This window comes from Mytilus californianus, unplaced genomic scaffold (assembly GCF_021869535.1).
Source record: "Mytilus californianus isolate M0D057914Y unplaced genomic scaffold, xbMytCali1.0.p SCAF_18, whole genome shotgun sequence".
In the NCBI taxonomy this organism is placed as follows: domain Eukaryota; kingdom Metazoa; phylum Mollusca; class Bivalvia; order Mytilida; family Mytilidae; genus Mytilus; species Mytilus californianus.
In genome coordinates, this window is record NW_026262666.1 from 12,265,764 (window position 1) to 12,278,261 (window position 12,498).

Consider the following 12,498-nt stretch of genomic DNA (forward strand, 5'->3'; position numbering starts at 1 on the left):
AAAAATAGATCACAAGTTACTGAAAAAAGGTTAAAACACTTGTTGATAGTGCATGCGGAAGAAAACCAACTCAAGTTAAATCTATTGTTAACGTATTTTGAATGAAATGTTTGTTAATTTTAAAAAGGAAATGCAAAGTTTCTGATGAATAGTACAAAAACACTTGTTAACAGTGCAAACGGAAAGAAAATTTTCTGTACCGCAACTCAACTATGGAGCTATCTCTATTTATTACACATTTCAGACGTTCGGAAACATATTTTGTTCTCATAAGTTGTTAAATGTATCAGTTATGACATTTTTACTTTTATTAGAAGTATATCTACCGGCCTGTTGGATATATCAAATTAATATCCTTGATGTATGCCATAAAATTATCAATCAATTATTTTATTTTGGCAAACATCACCAAAATAATGGTAGAAAATATAAATATATACATGTGTACATGCACAGGTAATAGCTCACATAATACCAGTTACAGTTCCTTTTTTTTCTTTTTTTTCAGACGTACTTGGGACCAGAGGAAACCTATAATAGAAAGATGGCAATACAACTTGGAAAACTGATAAGAAATACACATTCATGGCTTTTCCCCAAAGAAATTATTCATAACTACCATAAATATAAAAACTATACATGATGAACATTACATAAACTATTCAGTCATGATAGTGTATCATGTCATTTTAGTACGTTACAATTAAATACAGAATCATATCCCTAATCGCTTGACATATTTCCTCATACAATTTCAATTAGATATTATATCTATTTTAAACCTACAGGTTTTATCTGATTGATACTTAAGAAATAAGTCATGGTGGCTTGAATTTATACTGATTTTACCACGAGTTGGTTTTTTGTGTTAAATATTTTACCACCATCAATTATTTGGATTCTAATAGGACAGAGAAGGTACTTCTTTCGGATCGAAGCGACCTTGGTGAAGGCAAATATTTGCTGTTCCCGTGATTAAACACAATATTAATATTAATATTGACGAACATTAAGAACCAATTATAAGTAATTGTACTAAAACTATGGTTCCAACTCTTTCAAGATGGCTGACATGGCTAAAAAATGAAACAAATGAGTAAAATGAAAATCGACAGGAAAGAAATGTTCAGAATGTTCAGCTCCACCATTTATTTCAAAACTGTCAGACGACTGTTCATAGGAGTTATTGTTCTTAAATGACACATTTTACTATTTTTTGTTTTCTTTTTGCTTATTATCTTAAAATCTATAAAAAAAAAATAGAGAGAAACTTTAACATGTTTAATCAGGAAAATGATCAGAAAGAAAAAATCTTCAAAAAAGTAAACTGGCTGAAATCGTCAGAAGACACGCTCTTGGAGTTACTGCTCTTAAAATACGATTCTTATCATTGTTTTCCATTTTTGCCTATTATCTTGAAAATTAAAATAGGTTTATAACTTTGATCAGCAAAACAAGATATACAAAGAAAGCATCATGGTTAGATAGAGTTATTGTCCTGTAAAGATGATTTTACCATATTTTTTTTTTCTTTGGCCTGTTATCTTGAAAAGTATAATAGATGTAGATAGAAATCTTTGTTTGTGATTTTTACCGTTGAAGATGCAGGTGATATACAGAGGCTCTTTAGAACCTGTAGTGTATTATTGTACGTATTTTGCTCTTCTGTGTTTGATATACTAAAAGAGAGACAAAAGACACCACAGGGACATCCAAGTATCTAGTTTCAAATATTAAACCTCTTTCGTCAATAACGATGCATAAATAATAAATAATAATGTATTTGACTTGTTTTAACTTAATTGATGGTGTGCATAATAGAACATTCTTAATTTCTCAACTTAATTTTTTATATGTACTATTGTTCTACGCTGTATAACCACATTTTTGTAACAAAAAAGAAAACTCATGGTCTTCTAAAGAATAACTAAATAACAAAATTGCTAATCAGATTGTACGTTAGAAATTAAAAAAAATACTAAAAGACAATAACAGATTGAGCATCACGAAACACACCAAAAAAGGTTTTAAAGATTTAGTTTAATTGATTAATTGCATGGTCAGTTCATTAATAAAAGATCATTCAATAAAAAAATTTGTTTGCCTCAATCGATGAAAAAAGAAGCAATTATCATTTTCAATAACACATTTTCACCTTTGAATCATTACGATTTTTTTACATTACATGTTTATGGTTGGGAGATCCTTTGCAAAATTTTTCGTTGGTATATCTTCATCCAAACATCCAGATCGATTTTAAAAGCCAAAAAAAATACAACCCTCAACTATAGCCGGGCTAATTGCTGCCATAACAGAGGGCGATTGGAAAACTTTTTAAGGGATTCAGATGCCCATTTCCATGTTTCATAAGTAAGATAAAGAGCAATGCAAGACTGACAATATGTGCCTTTTAAGCGAACGCCTACTAAAAAAGCAAGGTTGACAGATTTCAGAAATAATCATGCAACGCTGTTATTGCTTTCCAACATTTTTCTCGCCTGCGACGACTGTCAAGAATGCGAGACAAATGAATTTTAGTCCTTGAACCCATCCAATCTACAAAAATTGAATCACATTAAATTTCAGATGTTTACCTTAAAAAGTGTAACTAGTAACACGGCAACGGGAATATTAAGATAAGGAGATGAGGTATGATTGCCAATGAGACAAATATCCACCAAAGTTCAAATAAAGTGGATGTAAGCAATTACAGGCAGCCATATGGCCTTCAACAATGAGAAAAAAAATACCATATAGTCGGCTATAAAAGGCCCTGACATGAAATATTAAATAATTCAATTGAAAAAACTAGCAGCCTAATTTATTTGGACCGAGAACACAGTTATGTTGCAGTGCATTTCTTTTAAACAAAAAATCTAAATAAAAAAACTCGTACCTGCACTTTCTCAATAACATTTTTTCCGTGTAGTGTACTACTTTTGGGACAAATATTGTCAAAATTATAGAAACCTTTATCCGCTCTAGAACAAAATATAATTGCATGTTAAAGGGATCTTGATTTTTGTTTGACAGCTTCGGACATACTATTTTTTTACCTATTTCAACTGGATCAAATCACTACTTAATTTTAAAATTCATTATGCACATTTTTTACCGTTTAATTGCATTTTCCTACTTGCTAGTTGAGGCATAACACATGAAAAAACTATTTTTGAAGTTGTATTTAAAAAATTGCAAGTTATACACTGTCTATACTAGGGACTTTATTTGTAAACAACGAAAATCGAAAGACAAAAACTGTGTTCCCTGACCTAATAGGATAAAAAAAATGTAATCAATCTTAATAAAACTTGGCATGATCAAAGCTTTGTGCATTATAAGACTGTTCACAAAGTTTCATGGAACTATGATCTAAAGATATAATAGGCAATAGAGACTAATTTTTTTACAAAAGTTGAAAAACTTATTATACTGAAATTTAAGAAACGTTAAAATACATTACCATTCTAAGTGTTTCAAGTTACAGTGATTAGAGGACACACTTCTACCGAGGAAACGTCCTTTAAGAATCATGATGTAATTTCAGATTTATTACGATTTGGTTATAAAAGAGAAATAAAGAGCTAGTTTCGTTCAATGAAATATTCTTCCTGTAAGATTAGATCAGGAACTATATATTCAACATTTTTTATTTTGCATTTTTCACAGATAAACATCATCTATCGTTCATCCAACAAAGACATTTTTATTTCTTAGGCGTATGTAAATTTAAGAATGGTTATTTACTATTTGACGTTAATGAAATGGAAATGAGGGTAGTAGTGATGTTTTCTTTATTATTGTGCATCGTCAACGGTTATGTGTTTGGTTCCAGTACACAAAATTCTTTGAATATTGACACGAAAGAGACGGAAATCACTGATATCCGATTGGACGTTAACGTTATGAAAGAAAACTACCACAATCTTCTTAAAAGAGTCATAGATAACGAAAAAACAGTTGAATTATTGAAAAAAGATAAGCAGTATTTGACACATGAAGTTGAAAACTTAAAAAGACAATTATCATGCGAAATAGAAGTGTTACATGCTATTACTGGAGAACATAAACAAGAGCTGAATGGAACAAATGTTGAGTTAAATCGTACTTTGTATTCAATCAACAAAACGGTACATGAACTGAGCTATAATGGTGATGTGTTAGAAAATAAGATACGGTTTCTAGAATGGCAAAGGACTGAGGAATGTATTAATAAAACAGGTAGGTAGGTATATTCACTATTGAAAAGTGTAGGTATATTCATACTCTCGTTACGTAAAGCATGGTTGAATATGGAGGTCTTCATACATATCAATGTGATTACTAAATTTAAGGTAAGACGAACTTGTTTTTTTTAACCTCACAAATATCTTTGACATTTTTGCATGGTATCTCTGATGAGTTTTTTCGACATGATAACTTACATCCTGATGTAAACAAAATACAGGAAAAAAGAAGTATACATTTACAGAATACATGTAAAAATTGTACAAAAGTTAAAAAAAGTATAACTTCTAGATTATAAATGTTTTTTTTTTTCCAACGAGATGGTGTTTCTCAGCTCCAATCTCTTCAAAGGGTAAAGCCCATACATGATATGTTATCCATATGAGAAACATACTCGAGTTTGAAATACCATTGATAATCTGTGTATCGTTGTTTTCCTAGGCAATGTCAATGACGTAGACTCATAACATCATACATTCCATTTCTACTCGGTTATGAAAACCCATATCACTGGTCTAGTGCGAGATCAAAAATTATCATACCAAAAGATAAAATAAAAAATTGAAAAATAGCAAAAATTTGAAATTATTATTTATCGACACCACGTCCTACGAATTTTCTTTAAAGTGATTATGTTATTACAACTTTTATGAAATATAGCACGTATACTTTAATGATCCATTCAGTCAAATAAATTATGTAGCCACAATAACTTATAAGTCAGTGAAACGGAAATCATATTGGCAATATATATTATTATTTAGAAATTTGGAATACATGTCAAATGAGTTTAGAGTAGGCATTTTAAAGTAAATATATATATTATATACGGGCATTTAATATATCAAAACTTCTATATCTCTGATATTTTTATACAGTTTGAACGCATATTCAAGTTCCATGCACAATTGCATATACTATTCACATGTGTTCTTACTAATTATTCCTAAGATACACAAGACATACCGATATGCAATATTAACATATGAACAAAGACAACTTGTCAAGCCTTAGCTAGGTGACAAAAGAAAATATCATATCGCAATACAAATTTTATTTCATAGCAAACTATTGTCTTCTGCAATATCCGTATATTCTATCAAACTCGAAAACATAGGATTTTGACAACTGCTTGAATGATGGATCAACAAGAAGTAAAGATTTGGACGTAGCAATTGCTTGTACGGAAAATACAAATGCCGACTTAAAGTCATTCTATAAAAAATGATACATACAAATACATTTATCAAGTGACTTAAAATGCAATAAACATCAATTGATTCTCATTACGGTTGAGAAACTGGCAGTGAATGTAGACAAAAATAAAATAACAAAAGTATCGAACTCCAAGGAAAATTTAAAACGAAAAGTCCTTTATCAAATGGCAAAATCAAAAATTCAAGTACATCAAACAAATGGAGAACAACTATCATATTACTGACTTGATAAAGGTATTTTCATATGTCAGAAAACCACTGTAGCATAAGTGGATACAATATCTTTCTTTAGTGTGAAAAAAAAATATCACGTTAGGAAAACTGCACCTTGAAGGAATTGATTTTTGGCATTTGAAAGCAAAATAAGAATGTAGAAATCCAGATTGCTTCTAAAAAGACACGACAATTACATGTTTTTACATCTAAATAACTAAGTAAGTTTTACGACACAAACTAGCTGTTTGTTAAATCTAAAATCCTGCTTCTAAAAAATAAACGCACTAGAATTCATAGATATCATCGACAAAGTCGTGAAGGTAATTTTGCCTTTATGCCGGCTTGTCTGCTTGGTATTTGTATTCCGTATATTTGCTATTGATATACATTCGTCCAATGCTTCTTTTCGCCTAGAAGTGAGTCTGCCGAATATATCAAACCCAAATTAATAAGAATATCATATTAACAATCGATTTATGAATTTCGAATAGCGGTATACTACTGTTGCCTTTATTAGTCTTTTTTTAAGAAAAAAAAAGTATTCTATCAGTCAGTTGAACACTACAATGGATTTACTTTGAAATAAGTTTGTATTTCTAATTGGAGAGAGAGATATTATATATGGACCAACATTTGGAAGAACTGAAACATTTGATATTTGTGATAATCTCAAACAACTGAAATTAAGTTTTAAGGTTTTGAAGGCTTTCAAAAAGCATCTCAAATGTAACTATTCTCAATAAGATAGTGTCAAATACAGCAAGTACCAAACGATCCAATTGGAGAAACCGTTACGTTCGTAGTCCGTCACATGATGTATAACATCCGTTTCGGGAAGATGTTTTTAAAAAACATAAGTACCAACGGAATTAAAATCTTAAACAATAACTGATTCACTAGATAATCATTGGAAATAAATTTCGTTTTTACAATGTCAATTACCTTACAAAATTAAATCCAACTTCATTACTTATATTGTATACAATCCCTAGAACTATGTCCTAAAAAACTTCTTAACATTTTTATTGATTGTAAAATTCAATGACCAAATATTTCATACAATGTAAGATCGCATTTTTTTTTATCCAACAAAAAAGAAAATATGCATATGTTTTCTTAGGTAATAAACAGTACTGGAGCTGATCTCTATGGTTAAAAATTATATTTGATTTATTAAAGGTGCGAATTATGTCATTTAGACCCAAGAGAAGTTCAAAACGTCAGTCGTTTTCAATATGAAATAATACATCAATTATGTAGCAATAATCAATGTTTTTAAATTCAAAATGAAACGGATTGTCAAATGTTATTAAGAATTAATAAGAGATATTTCTTGGACAATATTAAACACATATTTTAGACAAGCCACATTTCCAGCAAAGAATAACACCTGCGTCTGAAATTTTATTGAACAATCTAGTATGTAATGGTAAAAATAAGTGACATATATACGCAATGAACAAGGAAAGATCAACGGATTTGTCTTCATATCGTTAACATTATTTAATATTTCCAGTAATTTAATTTCAAATGCTCTTGTCAAACTCATTTTTACTGTCTTGAATTTCAAAATTATAATCCATCATTACGGTTGATGAACATATCATTTAGCATAACTTATAGTATAACCCATGCCCTATAATAATCAAACCAACAGTTTAACAGTCTTGTTTTCGTTATGTCTATAGATAATGACCTGCCCCTTTAAATCTGCTTATAAGCATATCTTGATGATTTACAGATCCAGTTTGCTTTTCGTTCTTGACAGCATGTTAAGCCCTTCCCTCAATCTGTAGAAGAGTGTATTCTTGCCATCTAATATTTAACCAACATATTATTTTAGAGCCTATTACTAGTATTTGATTTTGAAATTATCATTATCAAAGTAGAACTGGTAGCGCATTAAGAGTCTACCAATATAATTATTGCCTGATAGAACTGTTTACATATTGTACTGATTTTTAAGAAGAGAAGGGGCAGTAAGGTCCATACTTAGCTAAAAATGGAGTTTTAGGGGAACTGCTCAAACTTTGTTTATCATATATAAACATGCATTAAAATCAAGAAGGTTAATGATTGGGCAAGATTCACATGTCATAATTATGTCATATACTCATATTTCACGAAAATGAAGAAAAATACTGATTTCCAACTTCTTGATCATTGTGTCATTGGTGAAAACATTGGCCGCAGCAACATAGCAACATAATTTGATTCAGATTGGCTTTTTATAGTTATAAACATAATTCCACCAAATATAAAATTGTTTAGTGCCCCATAATTTTCAATCCAAATCAAAACTAGATAAAATAATACTTAAAGGTTTACAAAAATACACCAATTTCGTCGTGCTTTATGGCCTTGGTCACTCATGAAATGTGTAATTATTTTTTTGTATTTTGAACACAAATCACGTAAGTCGTGTTAGGGGATGCATTGGAACTTACAATGTGCACTAAATTGGGTGCCAAACGTGGGCCTTATTGCAGATACTCGTTTGCTTTTTGTCTAATATCAGACTTTATACTTTTAAGTTTTGTGTATTACAGGAGTCGTCAGTGTCTGTACATTTGAATCAACAGTGGACGCAAACTGTCTGTTTTATAATGACAAATCTGGGATGGACACATATGACTGGATTAGAACTGTGGTAAGTACAGTATAGATAAGATGTTAACATCCTAATTATGCTGTGGTCTATGCAATAGTCTAATGGGTAGCTTTACTCTGTCTAATCATCCACTTAAAAACAAAAAACAACAATCAATTGATGACAAGTTCTTGATTGCCTAGAAAGTTTTAAGAATGCTTTGCTGATTAAAATATCTCCTGGTCTATTGTATGTCTTATTTACAACACAGGAATAGTAAAAAATCGGTAATTAATAGGAAATTTCTATTTGCGGAATTTCCATTTTATACTAAAATGGCTACAATTCTAATTTACTTATTCTTACTGTAAAACATATATTTACCTTTCAGAGCAAACATCTTGGAGAATCATATATGCACTAGGGCTTTCTTTCATCTCATTAGTTAACTTTCAATTGTGGATTTTAGGAGACTTATGTAAAAGAATCCCTTAATATATCTTTTAGTTAAGGCTTTGACAGTTATCTTGTTATTTTGAATCGCCACGTCACGCTGACGAAAGAAGCAGGAATAGTGTTTTCTGTTCTTTGCGTCAGTCTGTTATTCTGTCTATTCGTCCGTTATTCCATCGAATCCCGGTCATCCGTCAAGTATCAGTTTACAGTTTTTAGTCAACGTAGTTCAACAGGAGGCTGTTGTCACTATAATTTGAAACTGAATGGGTCTAATAATATATATGCAACATTGATCTTTATAGACCCAAATTATGCTTAGCACCTGTCCTGTTTGTGAATCAGATGAGTGTATTCATAAAAATCCAAAGGTCTGTTACAGTACATACAATCTAGGTCTCTTTTCTATTGCATTAGTATTAACACATTTTGCTTTTCGACCTTTTTGCAATTATTCCCCATTTCAAAGTAAAAGAAAATTGAAAAAACCGATCCCACTTTGTTTCATTAAAACGACTAGTCAATGTAGATACCAATACCTTGCTTTGGAGGAGGGATACATTGTATATTGTAAAAAATCACTCTGATTCAAACAAAACATTCTCTGAAACTGACATCGTCAATATGCTTTATTTCTTATTTGACAACATATTTGTTACTTTCGGGGAGGGCATGTTTTAATCGACATTCCCATGGGAACCAACTGTGCTCCTATTCTTGTCGACTTGTTCATTTATTCATATGGAGCAGAGATAAGCTTCTGAGGAAGAGAAAAAGAAGCTATCATTATTCTTTAACTTTCTCCATATTAATGATATTCTCTCACTGAATAATTTAAAATGTGGTGATTTTATTGAACGCATTTCTAAATCCTATCACACTTGAAATAAATGATAAAACAGATACAGTGAAGTTTGACTCATTAAAAGAGGGGATGTTGCTTACGAGGAAGCTATTTCATCAAGAGTTCCAAGTGATGAAGTTGAAGCCATCCAATCGAAAATTTTACGGACACCATAACGAGTTGGTTGACCGTTATGGAATATCTGTTTTACAAATCACGACAGATATGTTCCAATTGTCCTAACCACAATCCTGACCCCTTTTCCACGAATGTAACTAACCGAATTAGACTTATCACTGGATTTGTTCTTACACGAGCAACATGACGGGTGCTACATATGGGCAGAATCTGCTTACCCTTCCGGTGCACCTGCGATTCCTGTTGGTCAGTCTTTAGATTCTATGTTTTGTTATGAAGACTGTTGTTAGTCTTTTGGTCGTTTTTTTCAATTATTTGCCATAGCATTGTTAGTTTAATTTCAGAGTTTGATTATCCCTTTGGTAGCTTCGGCCTCACTTTTAATGCAGGTGATATGTAATTTTTAAATTATATGCCTAATTACAAAATTGATCCTGATTTCAAGTTTTACGGAATGTGTAAATGTAATAGTTGAAATCCAGTTCATTTCTAGGTTAAGTTTTTGTTTCACGAAAGTTTACCAAGAAGTATGGTCACAATAGTACTTAGTACACATATTCAAATGCACATTTTTCAAATGATATGCAAAATTACGGTTTTCATAATCATGATATAAGGACTTAATTAGCCATATTACGTTTCTACACAAAAAACGGATCCAACAGAATTATTTGGAAGAACGACTGGAATCGACACAACATTAATTTATCGGTCACACCATGAATTGGTTGACCAATACGATATATCAGTGTCTCAACTCACCATACACATGTTTTTGTAATATTAGATCTTAAGATACAAGGACAGTCGCCTTATTTGTAGTTTTAAACAATAATGTTACATTCTCGATTGTGATATTTTGACTTAGTGTGGGTTCGTATGCATCGCAGAAAACGCTTACCCTGTTGGTGCACCCGGTCTAACTCCTTTTGGTTTCATGTGATTCCCTCTGGTTTTGTTTGTTACTCTGGTGGGTCTCCTTAATCAAATTGTGAGATTTGAACTTTGGTAAACTATTGTTGTCTTTATCTGACCTTGATTTAACAGTTCATTTAACATATAAATCTGAAAATGTAGCCATGCCACGCCCTATGCGCACGCATTCTTGTTTATAAAGTAATCGAATGGACTTTTGTTTTTCAAATTGATTCTTTATTTTTTCCATCACCTTTCTGTAAATTGTATATGAAAAGACAATAAAATAATAGTTGATTTACAATTTTTTGTTGTTAAATATTGATGTTCCGTTGTCTTAAATGAAAACCAAATTTTCTAAAAGAATTAAAACTCATAGCACATAAATGAAAATTCATAGATTCAAAATCGGTGACAGATCTATCAAGAAAATTTGTTGATAATGATATGATGTGATTGAAATGTTGTGTCAACACGATAATTTTGTAAATGCAGTATTTCTTATGTCTTACTTTTTTCTGCATCCCCAGTGACTATTCCACTCTGTCGGTTCGTCGAAATTAGACAGAAGATATCTAGTCTGTGGTATGCTTAACTCCAACAGTTCTTCTTAAACTTTATTCAAACTTCGCACTGGGATTGCACAGAGATTGAAGAGGTGTATCCTTAATTTTGGACAGATTTGAACTATTTAATCCAATGTTTCCCATACGTTGAACTTGTATCACTGAATGCTAATGAGGGATTATATATCAGACAATTAAGTTTGGGGCAATTAATTGTTTTAAGTTAATTTTTCCATTGATGCACCTGTTTAGTTATGGTAAATAAAGGCAACAGTAGTATACTGGTGTTCTAAAGTCATAAATCGATTGAGAGAAAAAAATCCGGGTTACAAACTAAAACCAAGGAAAATAACAGTAGTGTATCGTTGATCGCCTACAATTATTTTGCATAAACACTTAAACACCTTTCCAATAATGTTATGGTCAGTTAAATATTGCTTCAGTTCTGTACAGATAAAAACTATTCTTTAATCTGATATTTTTAACTATCATTATAACAGCAATTTTTATGCATTTTGATTGTTTGAACCTTTGGCAATAAATACTTCTAGTTTAATATGATTGCAATCTTTATAACCCTGAATGCTGTTCTTCAAAACAGATACCGCATGCAGTGATTTTTTTGTTTGTCATTTCATAAACCTTCATTTTTAAACTCATTCATGTTACCGACATGCCTTCGCTATTAAGATGGCATAAATAATACAATTTCTGTCAAGTGATATCGATGAACTATCTATCTTTAACACCAGGATTAATCCACCATTTTATACATAAGGAAATGCCTGTAACAAGTTGGGAATATGACAGTTGTTTTCCATTCGTTCAATGTGTTTGTGCTTTTGATTTTGCCAATTGTTTGGGGACTTCCCGTTTTGAATTTTCCTTGGAGTGCGGTATTTTTGTTGTTTTACTTTTTTTGATGTCTAAGAGTGTAAGAATCGAGATTATAAGCTTGATAGTTTAAGTTTTTAATTCTTTAATATCAGGTTGTGTACGTTTTATAGGATGGTACACCTTCCCTAAAGACTGGACCAAACGGAGCGTTAGCTGGTTATTACTACATGTATATTGAAACCTCGGATATGGATAACTTTGGCAATGCTCTTCTTATCTCAAGCATCCTCCATCCAGGTAATAACTGTTTGTGTTGATGACCAAATTAGTTTTAAATGTCTCTAACAAGTGAAAAGTTCATAAATATTGTTTAAAACTATCCTTTCAGTTTTTATATTTGGAAATTACAATAACATGCAATAACATGCACATACTGCTTGATTTAAAATGATGAATTTACTGAAGAAGAGGACCATGTGTTTAAAGCAAAATTAT

At 31.1% G+C, this 12,498-nt stretch overlaps 1 long non-coding RNA gene across 1 annotated transcript; it reads left to right on the forward strand.

Annotated features, from left to right (window-relative positions):
• Window positions 1-3,667: 3,667 nt before the first annotated feature.
• Window positions 3,668-12,307, forward strand: LOC127726749 (uncharacterized). Its single transcript, XR_007993674.1, has 3 exons — window positions 3,668-4,221; window positions 8,210-8,310; window positions 12,174-12,307. It is a non-coding gene; the product is annotated as an uncharacterized LOC127726749 (long non-coding RNA).
• Window positions 12,308-12,498: the final 191 nt, after the last annotated feature.